Source organism: Peromyscus leucopus, chromosome 1 (assembly GCF_004664715.2).
Source record: "Peromyscus leucopus breed LL Stock chromosome 1, UCI_PerLeu_2.1, whole genome shotgun sequence".
Taxonomy (NCBI): domain Eukaryota; kingdom Metazoa; phylum Chordata; class Mammalia; order Rodentia; family Cricetidae; genus Peromyscus; species Peromyscus leucopus.
In genome coordinates, this window is record NC_051063.1 from 74,217,318 (window position 1) to 74,228,476 (window position 11,159).

The 11,159-nt window shown below is 47.0% G+C and overlaps 1 long non-coding RNA gene across 1 annotated transcript; it reads left to right on the forward strand.

The window, feature by feature from the left end:
* The first annotated feature begins 7,680 nt into the window (after nucleotides 1-7,680).
* LOC119087526 lies at nucleotides 7,681-10,743 on the forward strand. The gene is made up of 3 exons (XR_005090992.1): nucleotides 7,681-8,060; nucleotides 10,451-10,528; nucleotides 10,625-10,743. It is a non-coding gene; the product is annotated as an uncharacterized LOC119087526 (long non-coding RNA).
* The last annotated feature ends 416 nt before the right edge of the window (nucleotides 10,744-11,159 follow it).

Below are 11,159 nucleotides of genomic sequence, written 5' to 3' on the forward strand. Positions count from 1 at the left end.
TAGTCACTGGTGATCAGAGAGCAAGGTGTCTGTCACCCAGCACAATGCCTAGATCTCACTGGCTGCCTGGTAGCTGTCCACAACACTGAATGGAACACGGATATGACAGTCAATTAGGACAAGAAGAGTCAGGCAGCTTCTACCAGAGTTGAGACTCCGCTGCAATTGTACCGGATCTCCCCTCCACCCAGACCCTGCCCTTGGCCAGACAGCAAGAGTGCCCATAATGGGGCTGGGTTTCTCTGGATGCACGCATGCATGCACGCACGCACGCACGCACGCACGCACGCACGCACGCACAGCACCCAGCCTTTGGTAACAGGACCGTTCCCATGCTGGGAGCCCTATGGTTACATCCTCAACTTCCTCTGGGCAATGACAAAATAAGCCAGAGCTGAGACAGACAACAGCACTTGGTGCTGACATGCCTGGTAAATGAGTGCTCAGTGTCTAAGTAAGGAGGAGGGACCCTCTCCTACCTCCTGGAGCATCTTACCCTGCCTGGCAGCCTGGCTTCACTATTCTATAAGGCAAGTTGCTAAGTCTCTTCCAGTCTCAACATAACTCAGTAAAGCGCTTACCACTCAAGCATGAGGACCTGATTTTGGTCCCTAGAAGCCAACTAAAAAGCCAGGCATGGTGATGAATACTTATAATCTCAGGTCTTGGGAGGAAGAGATAGGTGGATCTCTGGGGCTTGCTGCACAGGTAACCTCCAGGTCTGTGAGAGACCCTGCATCAAAAAACATGGTGTATGTCACCTGAGGAGGAATGATATCCAAAGTCAGCCTCTCTCTGTCCAACTCCACCCATGTGCACATGCATCCATGCACATCTTCACACACCTGAACACACATGCACAATTCAATAAATAAGTACAGTAATAATCATAGTACCCATCATAAAGGATTGAGTTAATATATATGATATGTTGAGTGTGATACTTGTCTCATAAATACATTTATTTAATACTCATGATGGTTACCCTGAATACCAACAAGAAAACAGGTCTGTGATGATCCGCTGGAGATGTGTTGAACATTATGGACACATTCTTTAGAAAGTCAGGCACCTCCTTCCTAAGGGTCAGAGCTTCATAGTACTGGGCCTGTGGAGATGGAGCTAGCTGAAGAGCCAGACACCAGGCTCTTAGGTCTAACTGACGAGCTTGTGTGGCTTTTCTTATCCATGTAGTCATTCACTCACTCACTCACTCACTCACTTACTCTCTCATTCACTCACTCACTCTCACTCATTCACAGATATTTATCAAGTGCATATTAGGAGCCAAGCATTGCTAAGTCGAAGGGGTCCTTCCTGATAAACATGATCATGTACTTCTATCCTAAATGAGGGACTCTCATTGAAAAGGCCCAGCATAGCCAAGTTTACGGTTAAACCATAGACAGCAGGGGACAAGGTCATTTCTAATAGCATGTTGGCTATCGATTGGGATATATCAAACTGTCCTAACACAAGTTTGCTTCCAACAATGGCCGCCATCTGTCTACTTGTGATTCTTCATTTTGGGCAGAGACTACCTGGGACAACCTGTCTTTGCTCCATGTGGCATCATCTAGAAAAATCAACTACCAAAATGAGTACTGGCTCCCTTAGCTGGCCAGCTGCTGGTAGCTGGTAACTAGGGGTTCAGCAGGAATCATTGCTAGGTCCTTGTTTTCCATGTGGCTGCTCCGCACACCTAGGGAAGACTTCTCAGGAAGAAGGCTGATGATGATAATCATTCCAAGAGATTATCAGGGCCTGGGAACCTCAAAAGGATGCCAGCAATCTGATGGGCCATTGTAACCCTCTCTGGTCACCCACTGCAAGCTCTCTCTGTCTTGATTCTTCATATTTGCACTGAGAAGCCGCCCTTGCTGCTGCTGCTGCTGCTGCTGCTGCCGCCGCCGCCACCGCCGCGCTCTCTGCTTTCTGCCTGCAGCTTCTGCACCAGGGTCCGCTCCACCGCCATTCTGCAGCCAGAAAGCTGTGACAAGAGGCATAGGAAGACTTCCTGGATGTTTTTCAAGAAAAGGCCTAAAACCCATTAGTGCAGGAGTGGTCCATACCTGCCGCGGGCTGTGCTGTGAGCCTAGTTGTCAAGTACATCCTGCCAGCAAATAGAATAGACGAGGAAGACAGATTAAGTAAACCCCCTTTTGAGAAAGAAGAAAGAGTATCAATCATCAAGGAATCTAAGAGGGTTCGGTTGATCTAGTCTAGGCAGGTCTGGCACCTAAGCCAAATTCCAGTGAGCCAGTGGACCTGAGGCTTGGTGGCCTGGGGGAGGGGGGGGGCATCAGGACAGAAATCTTCTCTGGAATTTAATTAGATCAAGATGGGCGATGCATTCCTCAAGGAGGGAGCTGAGTAGTTAAATTATACCAGTTATTTTTCCTCGGGTATCTGTTCAGGGAGCCACAAGCCCACTAAAGATATGTGATAAGGAAGCTACTTGTGTCATTTTAAACTGGTTCCAACCAGCTAGGCTGCTCCCCATTCTGAGCTGCTGGCGATTAGCTGTCATCCAGCCTGCACAGGAGAGGTGGGTAAGAAAGACATCACCTCCTCAGCCTTTGCAGGAACAGGCAGGCAAGATGCCTATCATCAGCACACATCTCCCAGGCAGGTGCAGGCTCCGGCATGAAGCCGCAGCTGCAACGGGCCTTTTCATTTAAAATGACATTTTTGGGAAAGGTTAGAATCTAATCCTCTCCCAGGATAGAATTATTTCAGTTACCACTGATCCTCCTGATAAGTGAGACAGGGCTTCATTTCTTTCTCGCTACTGAGGTATCTAATTTTATAAAAGCCTTCTACAGTGTCGTAATTTATTGTAGCAACAGGATGGCTACGTGTAGGGACTTGCCTACTTTCTATTAATTTTCTAGATGAATCCCTTCCCTTGCCTCAAGAAGGTGTACGTGCCTTTCTCTGTGGGCTTCATTAAGACTGTCTGAAGTCATGATTGTAAGATCATTACGATGTTTTTGGAAGACAGTGGGTTTCAAAGACTTGTACTTAAGGGACTTGAGAAGAACACCATCTTGATTCCTGTCCCGGGCTACTTTTTCCGAGCTGGCTGTGATCTGGGCGTGCAGTAATTGACGCATTTTCTTAATAGTTTTCCCCTCACACCCATTGTTCATGCACTTCCTACCCCTCTTCTGAAATGGATATGGAAATAAGAAATTTAACTTAAGAGTCTAGCGTCTTCCAAGGAATGCAGAGCTGATGCACTGGCCGCACCAGTGAACATAGCATAAAAATAGAGTTAGTGTATATACACCCCGTAAGCGGGGATAGCGGTGACTAAACCAGGCGATCTTTGATAATAATTCACCATTTCTTTATCTATGGGATGTCTATGGGGTGCGTGTGTATGTGTGTGTGTGTGTGTGTGTGTGTGTGTGTGTGTCCGTGTCCATGTTCCTGCAGATATGTCTGTGAGTCTGTGTGCAGAGGCCAGAGGAAGATGTCAGGTGTCCTACACTATCAAGCTGCACTTTATTCCCCTGAGATAAGGCCTCTCACTGAATCTGGAGCTAGGGTACTAACCAGAGAGCTCATATGGTCCTCCTGTCTTTACTGCCTTTCATCCACATTGCTGGAATTGTAGGTATGTGTGGCCACACACAGCTTTTTTTCAATGTGTGAAATGTAATATATATATATATAAAATTTTGAGATTATAATATTACATTTCTCCCTTCCCCTTCTTCCCTCCAAACTCCCCCTTATACCCCTCCCCACTCTTTTTCAAATTCATGGCCTCTTTTTTCACTATTTGTTATTGCATTCATATGTGTATATGTATATACATGTGTCTTCCTGGGTAGAACCTATAATATTACTTGTATGTATGGTTTCAGGGCTGACCTTTTGGCACTGGACAACCAAGTGGTATGTTCTTCCCTGGGGAAGACCACCTCACTGGTTCCCAGCTTTCCTCAGTTGCCTGTGGTTCTTTATGTAGGGTTGAGGCCTCGTGGGATTTTCCCCAGCCACTTTGGCGGGTCCACTGGTGTTGTCCTTGGTCAGCTCATGTATGAACGGCCATGTTGGTGAGACTTTATGGGTGTAGCTTCTGACGTTACTAGGAGACACAGTCTCACAGCGAGCTCCCTGATCCTCTGGCTCTTGTAATCTTTCCGCCCCCTCTTCTGCAATGTTCTCTGAGCCTTAGGTGTGGGAGTGTTTTGCAGATGTGTCCATTGGGACTGGGCTCCATTACTCTGCGCATTGGTTGTCTGTAATGCTCTCCATCTGTTGCAAAGAGAAGCTTCCTTGGTGCGGGCTGAGGACTACACTCATCGGTGGGTAGAAGGGAAAATGTTTAGAGATTGTTGTTAGAGATTATGCTGGCTTTGTAAGTAAATTTGTGCCTGTAGATTTGCCTCCAAACACTGTGACTTCATGAGTGCTGAGTAGCTAGCTAGTCTTCCAGTACCAGGCATGGTGTCCTTCTTGTTGAGAGGGTCTTAACTCCAATTAGAAAGCTGTGGATTATGGCCAAGGTATGTGTACCACTACTGCATCCTTAGTGTTACTGTGCCATGACACATTTTTTTTAAAAATGTGAGTAATGGGGATTTGAACTCAGGTCCTCAGGCTTGTGCACAAGCCCTCTTGCTCTTACACATTGAACCATCTCCCCAGCTCCTGTTTGTCTGTATCTTTAATTAAGATAACGATTACTTGCAATTACACGGTAGCCCTGATAGAGGGAGGGTTAGTATGGTCATCAATTAGAAATCAGTTGATAATTAGTGGAAATGCTTGGCAATGGCCCTAGCCTCAGAGGATGGGATAGAAGGAAAAGGAAGTCCACCCTGGTCCTGAGGGTCATGTTGGAACTTTCTGACCGGAAGGAGAAAGGGGGGCAGTTTGGAGTGGGGCAATCTTGGGAACAAAGACATTATTCTCACAGATTCCTAAGCTTGGCTTTGATTTCAAAGGGAGTGTTTATATTTGCATTGTAATCCAGGCCTTCTCAAGTTGTAAGTTGAGGAGAATCTTTAAAAAAAAAAAAAAAAAAAAAAAAATCTCTGTTTTGCAGAGAAGTTAATTTGAGACTCAGATATATCAATGAACTAACCCCTCTAAGCTCAAAAAGAAAGATCACAGATTAGAATGAAAGTTGTTATTCCTAGACTTTTGAGCAACTGACTCTGCCTGCCCTGGCTGCTGAAGGAAGCAAAGGTAGTCTGTGTGGTATGAGCCACAGGGGTTTCCTCTGGCTTATTGAACCCAGGTATTGGTCATTTCTGGTATTTTATAGGAATAGTTCACTGGTTGGGCTGTTTCAGACCCATCCAGGTTCCTGCTTTGTTTTGATTTGTTCTAATGATTCTCCCATCTCTGTCTTCCAAGTTTGAGGATTCTTGACACACGCTATTATGCTAATCTCAGGTCTCAGGTCCATTCTATTTTTAAATTGTGTTTTCAATGTGTGTGTGTGTGTGTGTGTGTGTGTGTGTGTGTGTATGTATGTGTATGTATGTGTGTGTGTGTGTGTGTGTGTGTGTGTGTGTGTGTGTGTGTGTGTGTGTGTATGTATGTGTATGTATGTGTGTGTGTGTGTGTGTGTGTGTGTGTGTGTGTGTGTGGTGTCATGGCTCATGTCTGGCAGTCAGAGGACATTTGGAAGGGTCACTCGTCTCCTTCCACCATGGGTCTCTGGGATCAAACTCAGGTCCCCAGGGCTGGCAGCGAGTGGACCTGCTGAGCCTCTCACTGGCTGGGGTTCCTTCTCTTACAGGTTTGTTTACAGAATAGATACAGCGTGTTCTGTAGCCAGCTGTGTCTTCCTTAAAGTGGGGCAAGTGAGGTGATGCCAGACACAGTGTGATAGATGAGCCTTGTAGCAAAGCGCAGCAATGGTTTCGCCACTCAGGAGAGACAAGGCAAAGACAGGCGGAGAAATTTCCTTCCTACTACTTGGGGTTTTTTCTTTTACCTAAAAGTGGGGCTAATGGTATCGATGTATAGTTGAGGAGGGCCTTCATCACATAGGCACAGTAAAGTGCTGTGTGCCCTTTCTGGGTCCACAGTGTTCTGAGGCTGTTGTGTCTACTCATCTCAACCCAGCCAAGTGTGGTGCCTCTCTTTGTGAAGGGCCCCAAGCACGGAGTCACGGTTGGCAAGGCTGTCAGCCCACAGTTAGGCCTCTGGGTGCTGAAATGGTCTGGGGTGGCACTCCTAAATTTGGTTGCTATGTGCATTTCCCTTTTAGAGGGTTAGAGGTTTCTGCTTCAAGGGTTTCCTGACTTAAAGACTGGACTTGCTATCATCATAAACATGTCAGAAAGAATACTTCCCATGAGGGAAGTAATAGGTGCTGTGTAGTCCATTGTTACTTTCTCAGAACACACAGACTCAGACACACAGGGGAGGCAATTCTAGAAACACAGCCAAGGTCACGTTTGTCAGGAACCCTTCCAACCCAAAGAGGACCACTTGTTAACATCTGTGTTAAGGGATGGCGAAGGCGGTTCACTGTGTGTCGGTGTGCAGCTGGGGTGGAATTAGTCTTGCAGGTAGAGTCTCTTTCTCCTGTGCTATGCTTACTCTCTCTCTTTTTTAACCTAAGTGTTTTTTATTTATTTGTTTGTTTGTTTGTTTTCTGGAGACAGGAGTTCTCTGGGTAGCCCTGGCTGTCCTGGAACTCATTCTGTAGACCAGGTTGGCCTCAAACTCAGAAATCCACCTGCCTCTGCCTCCTGAGTGCCAGGATTAAAGGCGTATGCTGTGCTTTCTCTCTCTCTCTCTTAAATATTTTTAATTAAAATAATATATATATTAAAAAGCAAAAGAGGCCATTTTGAATAATGCAGGTAAACAACTCTAGAAAAGGGCATATACTCTTTATAAACCCAAAGGCTCAAAATTGTTACATGACCATGTGCTCCCACATTCCTGAGCTGCAACCGGATCCCCAGCATAGCAGTACTGGGAGGGGAGACAGAGGCCTGCTAAGAGGAGGGAGAGGGACCGGATCATTGCTGTGATTGCAGGAGCGGGCTCCACATAAAAATAATCCAAAGACAGGCCCTCCCGCTCTTCTCTGCCTCACTTTCCCTGCTGTTCTAGATTTGACCTCAACCTCTTGACGGCCCCACCCACATAGCCCTGCTCGGGATGAAAGACCCCCTCTTGAGTCTCCTGTTATAGCAACACTCAGACCCAGACTGAACTCTCCAGAACTGGAGGGAGGAATGGAGCATTGGGAACGCTGTCTTCCAGGCCCAAAGTGGCTGCTGAACGCACACTCATGGCAGCCGTGGTTACCTCAGAGACAGGGCCTAGCAATATTCCCTCAAGGATGATGGAGGAGGGAGAGGCTCACAGGGGCCCTCCCACTGTGAGGACCGTGGCAGTTAACAGTTGCTGGGGAGGAGCATGTAGGTTGCTAGTACTCCTGTAAAAATCCTTCACTCTATGCTCATACAAGCAACCCTGATTGCATTTATTGGATTAAAAAAAAAAAAAAAAAAAAGACAGCCCACCACTACCACACACGAAGAAGACTTGAAAGTAGCAGGGGGATTGGGGACTTGGGAAGAGGATTGGAGCAGTGGCAGTAGGATCAAAATACATTATACACATGTATAAAATGCCATAATGAAGCCCATTATTATATGTAATTAATAGATGCTAATAAAAATTGAAATGGAAAGAAAATAAAAGGCCTTCAGCTCCCCAGCTCCCTGGGTTGAAGAAAGCAGTGAGAAGACTCTTTACAAGGCCTTTGAAAGCCCCAACAGCCCCTTTAGTTCTGGAAGCCACAGCAGAAGCTGGGAGGAGCCAGGCAGGTCTGGAGGTGACCCCTCCCGCACAACCCAGCCTCCTCCAGGAAGCCAGGATGTCTGGCCCACTCAAGCCTGGCTCCACGTCTACACTTGAACTGCTTCCTTTTACCCAGAAGGAACCAGGGAGGCTCATGAGAAGACTTGCCCTTCTCAGACACCAGTCAAGTTTAATAGGTGAGATGTCAGGGATCCAGCAACGTGACAAGGAAGGTTGATGAACCAGTGCAAAGCAGCTTGTTCTTATTGGTGAGAAATGTACTTTATTTTTCTTCCGGTGTGTGTGTGGGCAACAACTGTTTTTCAATGTTTAGTGGCATAGAGGTGCATACCTGTTGTCCCAGCACTTGGAGGCTGAGCTAGGAGGATCTAGAATTTGACAGCAGCCTATGCTACAGACTGAGACCCTTTCATAAATAAATAAACACATGGGCAAACAAGTGAATGCATTGGCTTCTAGTCACCCCAGGATTAACGGACTATTGATGGGTTGCTCAGTTGTCTTTAAGTAGAGTCTTCTTGGCTGCAATAGTGTATCTCTAGAATCCTGTGGCAGTGCATATACACAGAATAGTGCATCTGCCACCAACAGGTCCCCAGTCTGCACACACAACCAACAGGCCCCCAGTCTGCACACACCACCAACGGGCCCCCAGTCTGCACACACCACCAACGGGCCCCCAGTCTGCACACACCACCAACGGGCCCCCAGTCTGCACACACCACCAACAGGTCTCCAGTCCGCACTTGGGGGTAGATACCCTCAAAGAAGCAGCATTGTCTTGGGGTTCCTGCACCTGCAGAGCTCAGGTTTGCAGTTCACAGTTCTCCTAGAGTGCAGCAGCCTTCAGTGCTGCTGGGTTGCCATGTCTTTGTTAATCAGAACATAAGGGCTGACCTCCCTTTCTTTGGACAAGCTGGACCATGTTGGAGCTGTAAATGCAGGACCATAAATCAGCTGCCCTACAATGGCAGAGTTCTTGAAAGCCCTGAAGGCCCATATGCATTCCTCCTGGTTAATGAACAACGAGGTAGAGCCTCTGTTCGGCTCAGGGGAGGCCAAGTTAGAACCAGAAGATGAATATGTGAAAATCAGCTGCCCGGGAGAACCGAAGCCATCCAGGAAACACAGCTGACTTCAAAGGCCTCCTGCCTCCTCTACACAATGCTTTGCTGCCTGAATAATTTGTATGAGAAAGCAGATGCGCCCGCCATGAACCCAGCTGTGTGAGCCTATTTTGCCCGTGTCCTAAGTGAGAGGGATTTTTCTCTTAAAAACTATCTTTACATCTTCTCCTTGAAGTGCTGGGTGGATCCTGTGGCCTAATGGGAAGCTTTTCCAAAAGGCTAGAGACCCTGGTGCCCTCTTGATATGACTTTCTGTGGCTCCCAGGTGCAGAGACCCCTTCTCAGCAGCCCATGAGGGGTAAGATCCCATAGGCTTTCTTTTTTTCTTTTTTTTTCATTTTTATGGAAAAACAGTTTATTTTGGCTTAATGTTCTAGAGGGATTAGAGTTCATCATGGGAAGTATGGCGGCAAGCTTTAGGCAGGATGGCAGAAGCCAAAAGCTGAGAGCTGGCGTCTGCAAATGCAAGCAGAGAGAGAACAGAAAGCGAGACCATAAACACCCAAAGCCTACACCCAAGGATGTACTTTCTGCAGCGAGGCTCCACCTCCCAAAGGTTCCACAAGTTCCCCAAACAGCACCAACCCAGGGCTTTTGTGCAACCCTGGCTGTCCTGGAACTCTCTCTGTAGCCCAGGCTGGCCTCGAACTTACAGAGATCCACCTGCCTCTGCCTCCCAAGTGCTGGGATTAAAGGTGCGCACCACCATCACCTGGCTCAATAGGCTCTCTTAACCATGAATTAAAACAAGTTCTTGCTGATGGCTGGAGATCCTGTAGGAGTTTCTCTTTCTCCGTGTGATGAGATGCCCCTAAGTCTCTGCAGCAAAAGACAAGGGGAATATTCAGAGCCTAAGAAAGAGCAAGCACTCTGGAGATGTGGCTCAGTCTGTGAGGTGCTTGTCACACAACCGCCCACTCGAAAGCCAGGGCTGGCAGCATGCTCCTGTAATTCCTGTGTTGGGGAAGTGGACACCGGAGGATCCCTGAGGCTGGCTGGCCAGCTAGACAAATTGGTGTGTTTTAAGTTCAAAAACAAAGGTGGAGAGAAACTGAGGAAGAAGGCTGATGTCAACCTCTTCTGGCCTCCACACACATGTGCACAAACACACGCAAACATGCAAGCCACAACCTACTTGTTTCTCTCTCTCTCTCTCTCTCTCTCTCTCTCTCTCTCTCTCTCTCTGTAACTGTAGTTTATTGGTCTTTTCACATTTATTTCATAAGCTTAGATACAAATCTTCTAACGTTAAAGTCTAGGGCAAGCCTTTTCATGTTAGTTAATGGGCTGGGGCACGACTCAGTTTTTTCCCAGTACCATCAACCACGTGGGGATACACATTAAATAATAGCTACAGACCCATAGATATTTTCTGAGTATGCAAGGAGAAAGCACGTATCATATTTGAAAAAAAAAATGTGTTTACCTAGACTGGCATTGATTTAATAATAAAAGGAAAATGTGTTCAATGGTTTTACCTTTTAAAAAACACACAGCTCACTTTTTTTCAGGGCCAAGACTTCTATTCATCCACATATTTCAAGGGAGAAGGAATGCAGCAAACATGTCCAGGGTGACAAGAAGTTCAGGTTTGCACACGTGCTCTATTTGTCACTGTGAATGAGGACCTCCTGACGTGAGGAGCGAGGGCCCCTTGTAAAAACACATCACTCGTCTGCTTGCAGGAACCTGTGTGGCCCAGGAGTCTCTAGTGATATAGGAACTTCTCGGGTCCATTTTGAGCTCAGGTAAGGTCTGAAGTCGAAGTGAGAGGCAACGATGCAGGTGGCTGGGAAAGGCGGGCGCCGAGCGGCTCTTCCCTCAGTTCCACACAGGAAGTGCTCTCCTCAGTTCTGTGTTGCAGGTCATCAGCCAACATAGTCTTGGTGTCTTTGGTTCCAAGCCATGGTTCTGCGGACCAGCATGCTGTCATGGTGCAGGTAGCTGCTGCCATTGAGAGCTTCTCATGCAGGTTCAGAGCAAAGCTGAACCATGGCACTTTCTCTTTCAGTCCGTGTGGGAAACCTCTCTTGAGACTCTGAAGAACCCTGCTTAGGTATGGTATTTACACCCCTGTGATCCTAGCACTCTGGGAAGAGAGACATGGAAGATGGAGCTTTTGAGGCCAACTTGGTTTTACAGTGAGACACTAAAAAAGAAAGGAAGGAAGGAAGAAAGAAAAGAGAGAAAGAAAGAAAGAGAGAAAGAAAGAGAGGAAGA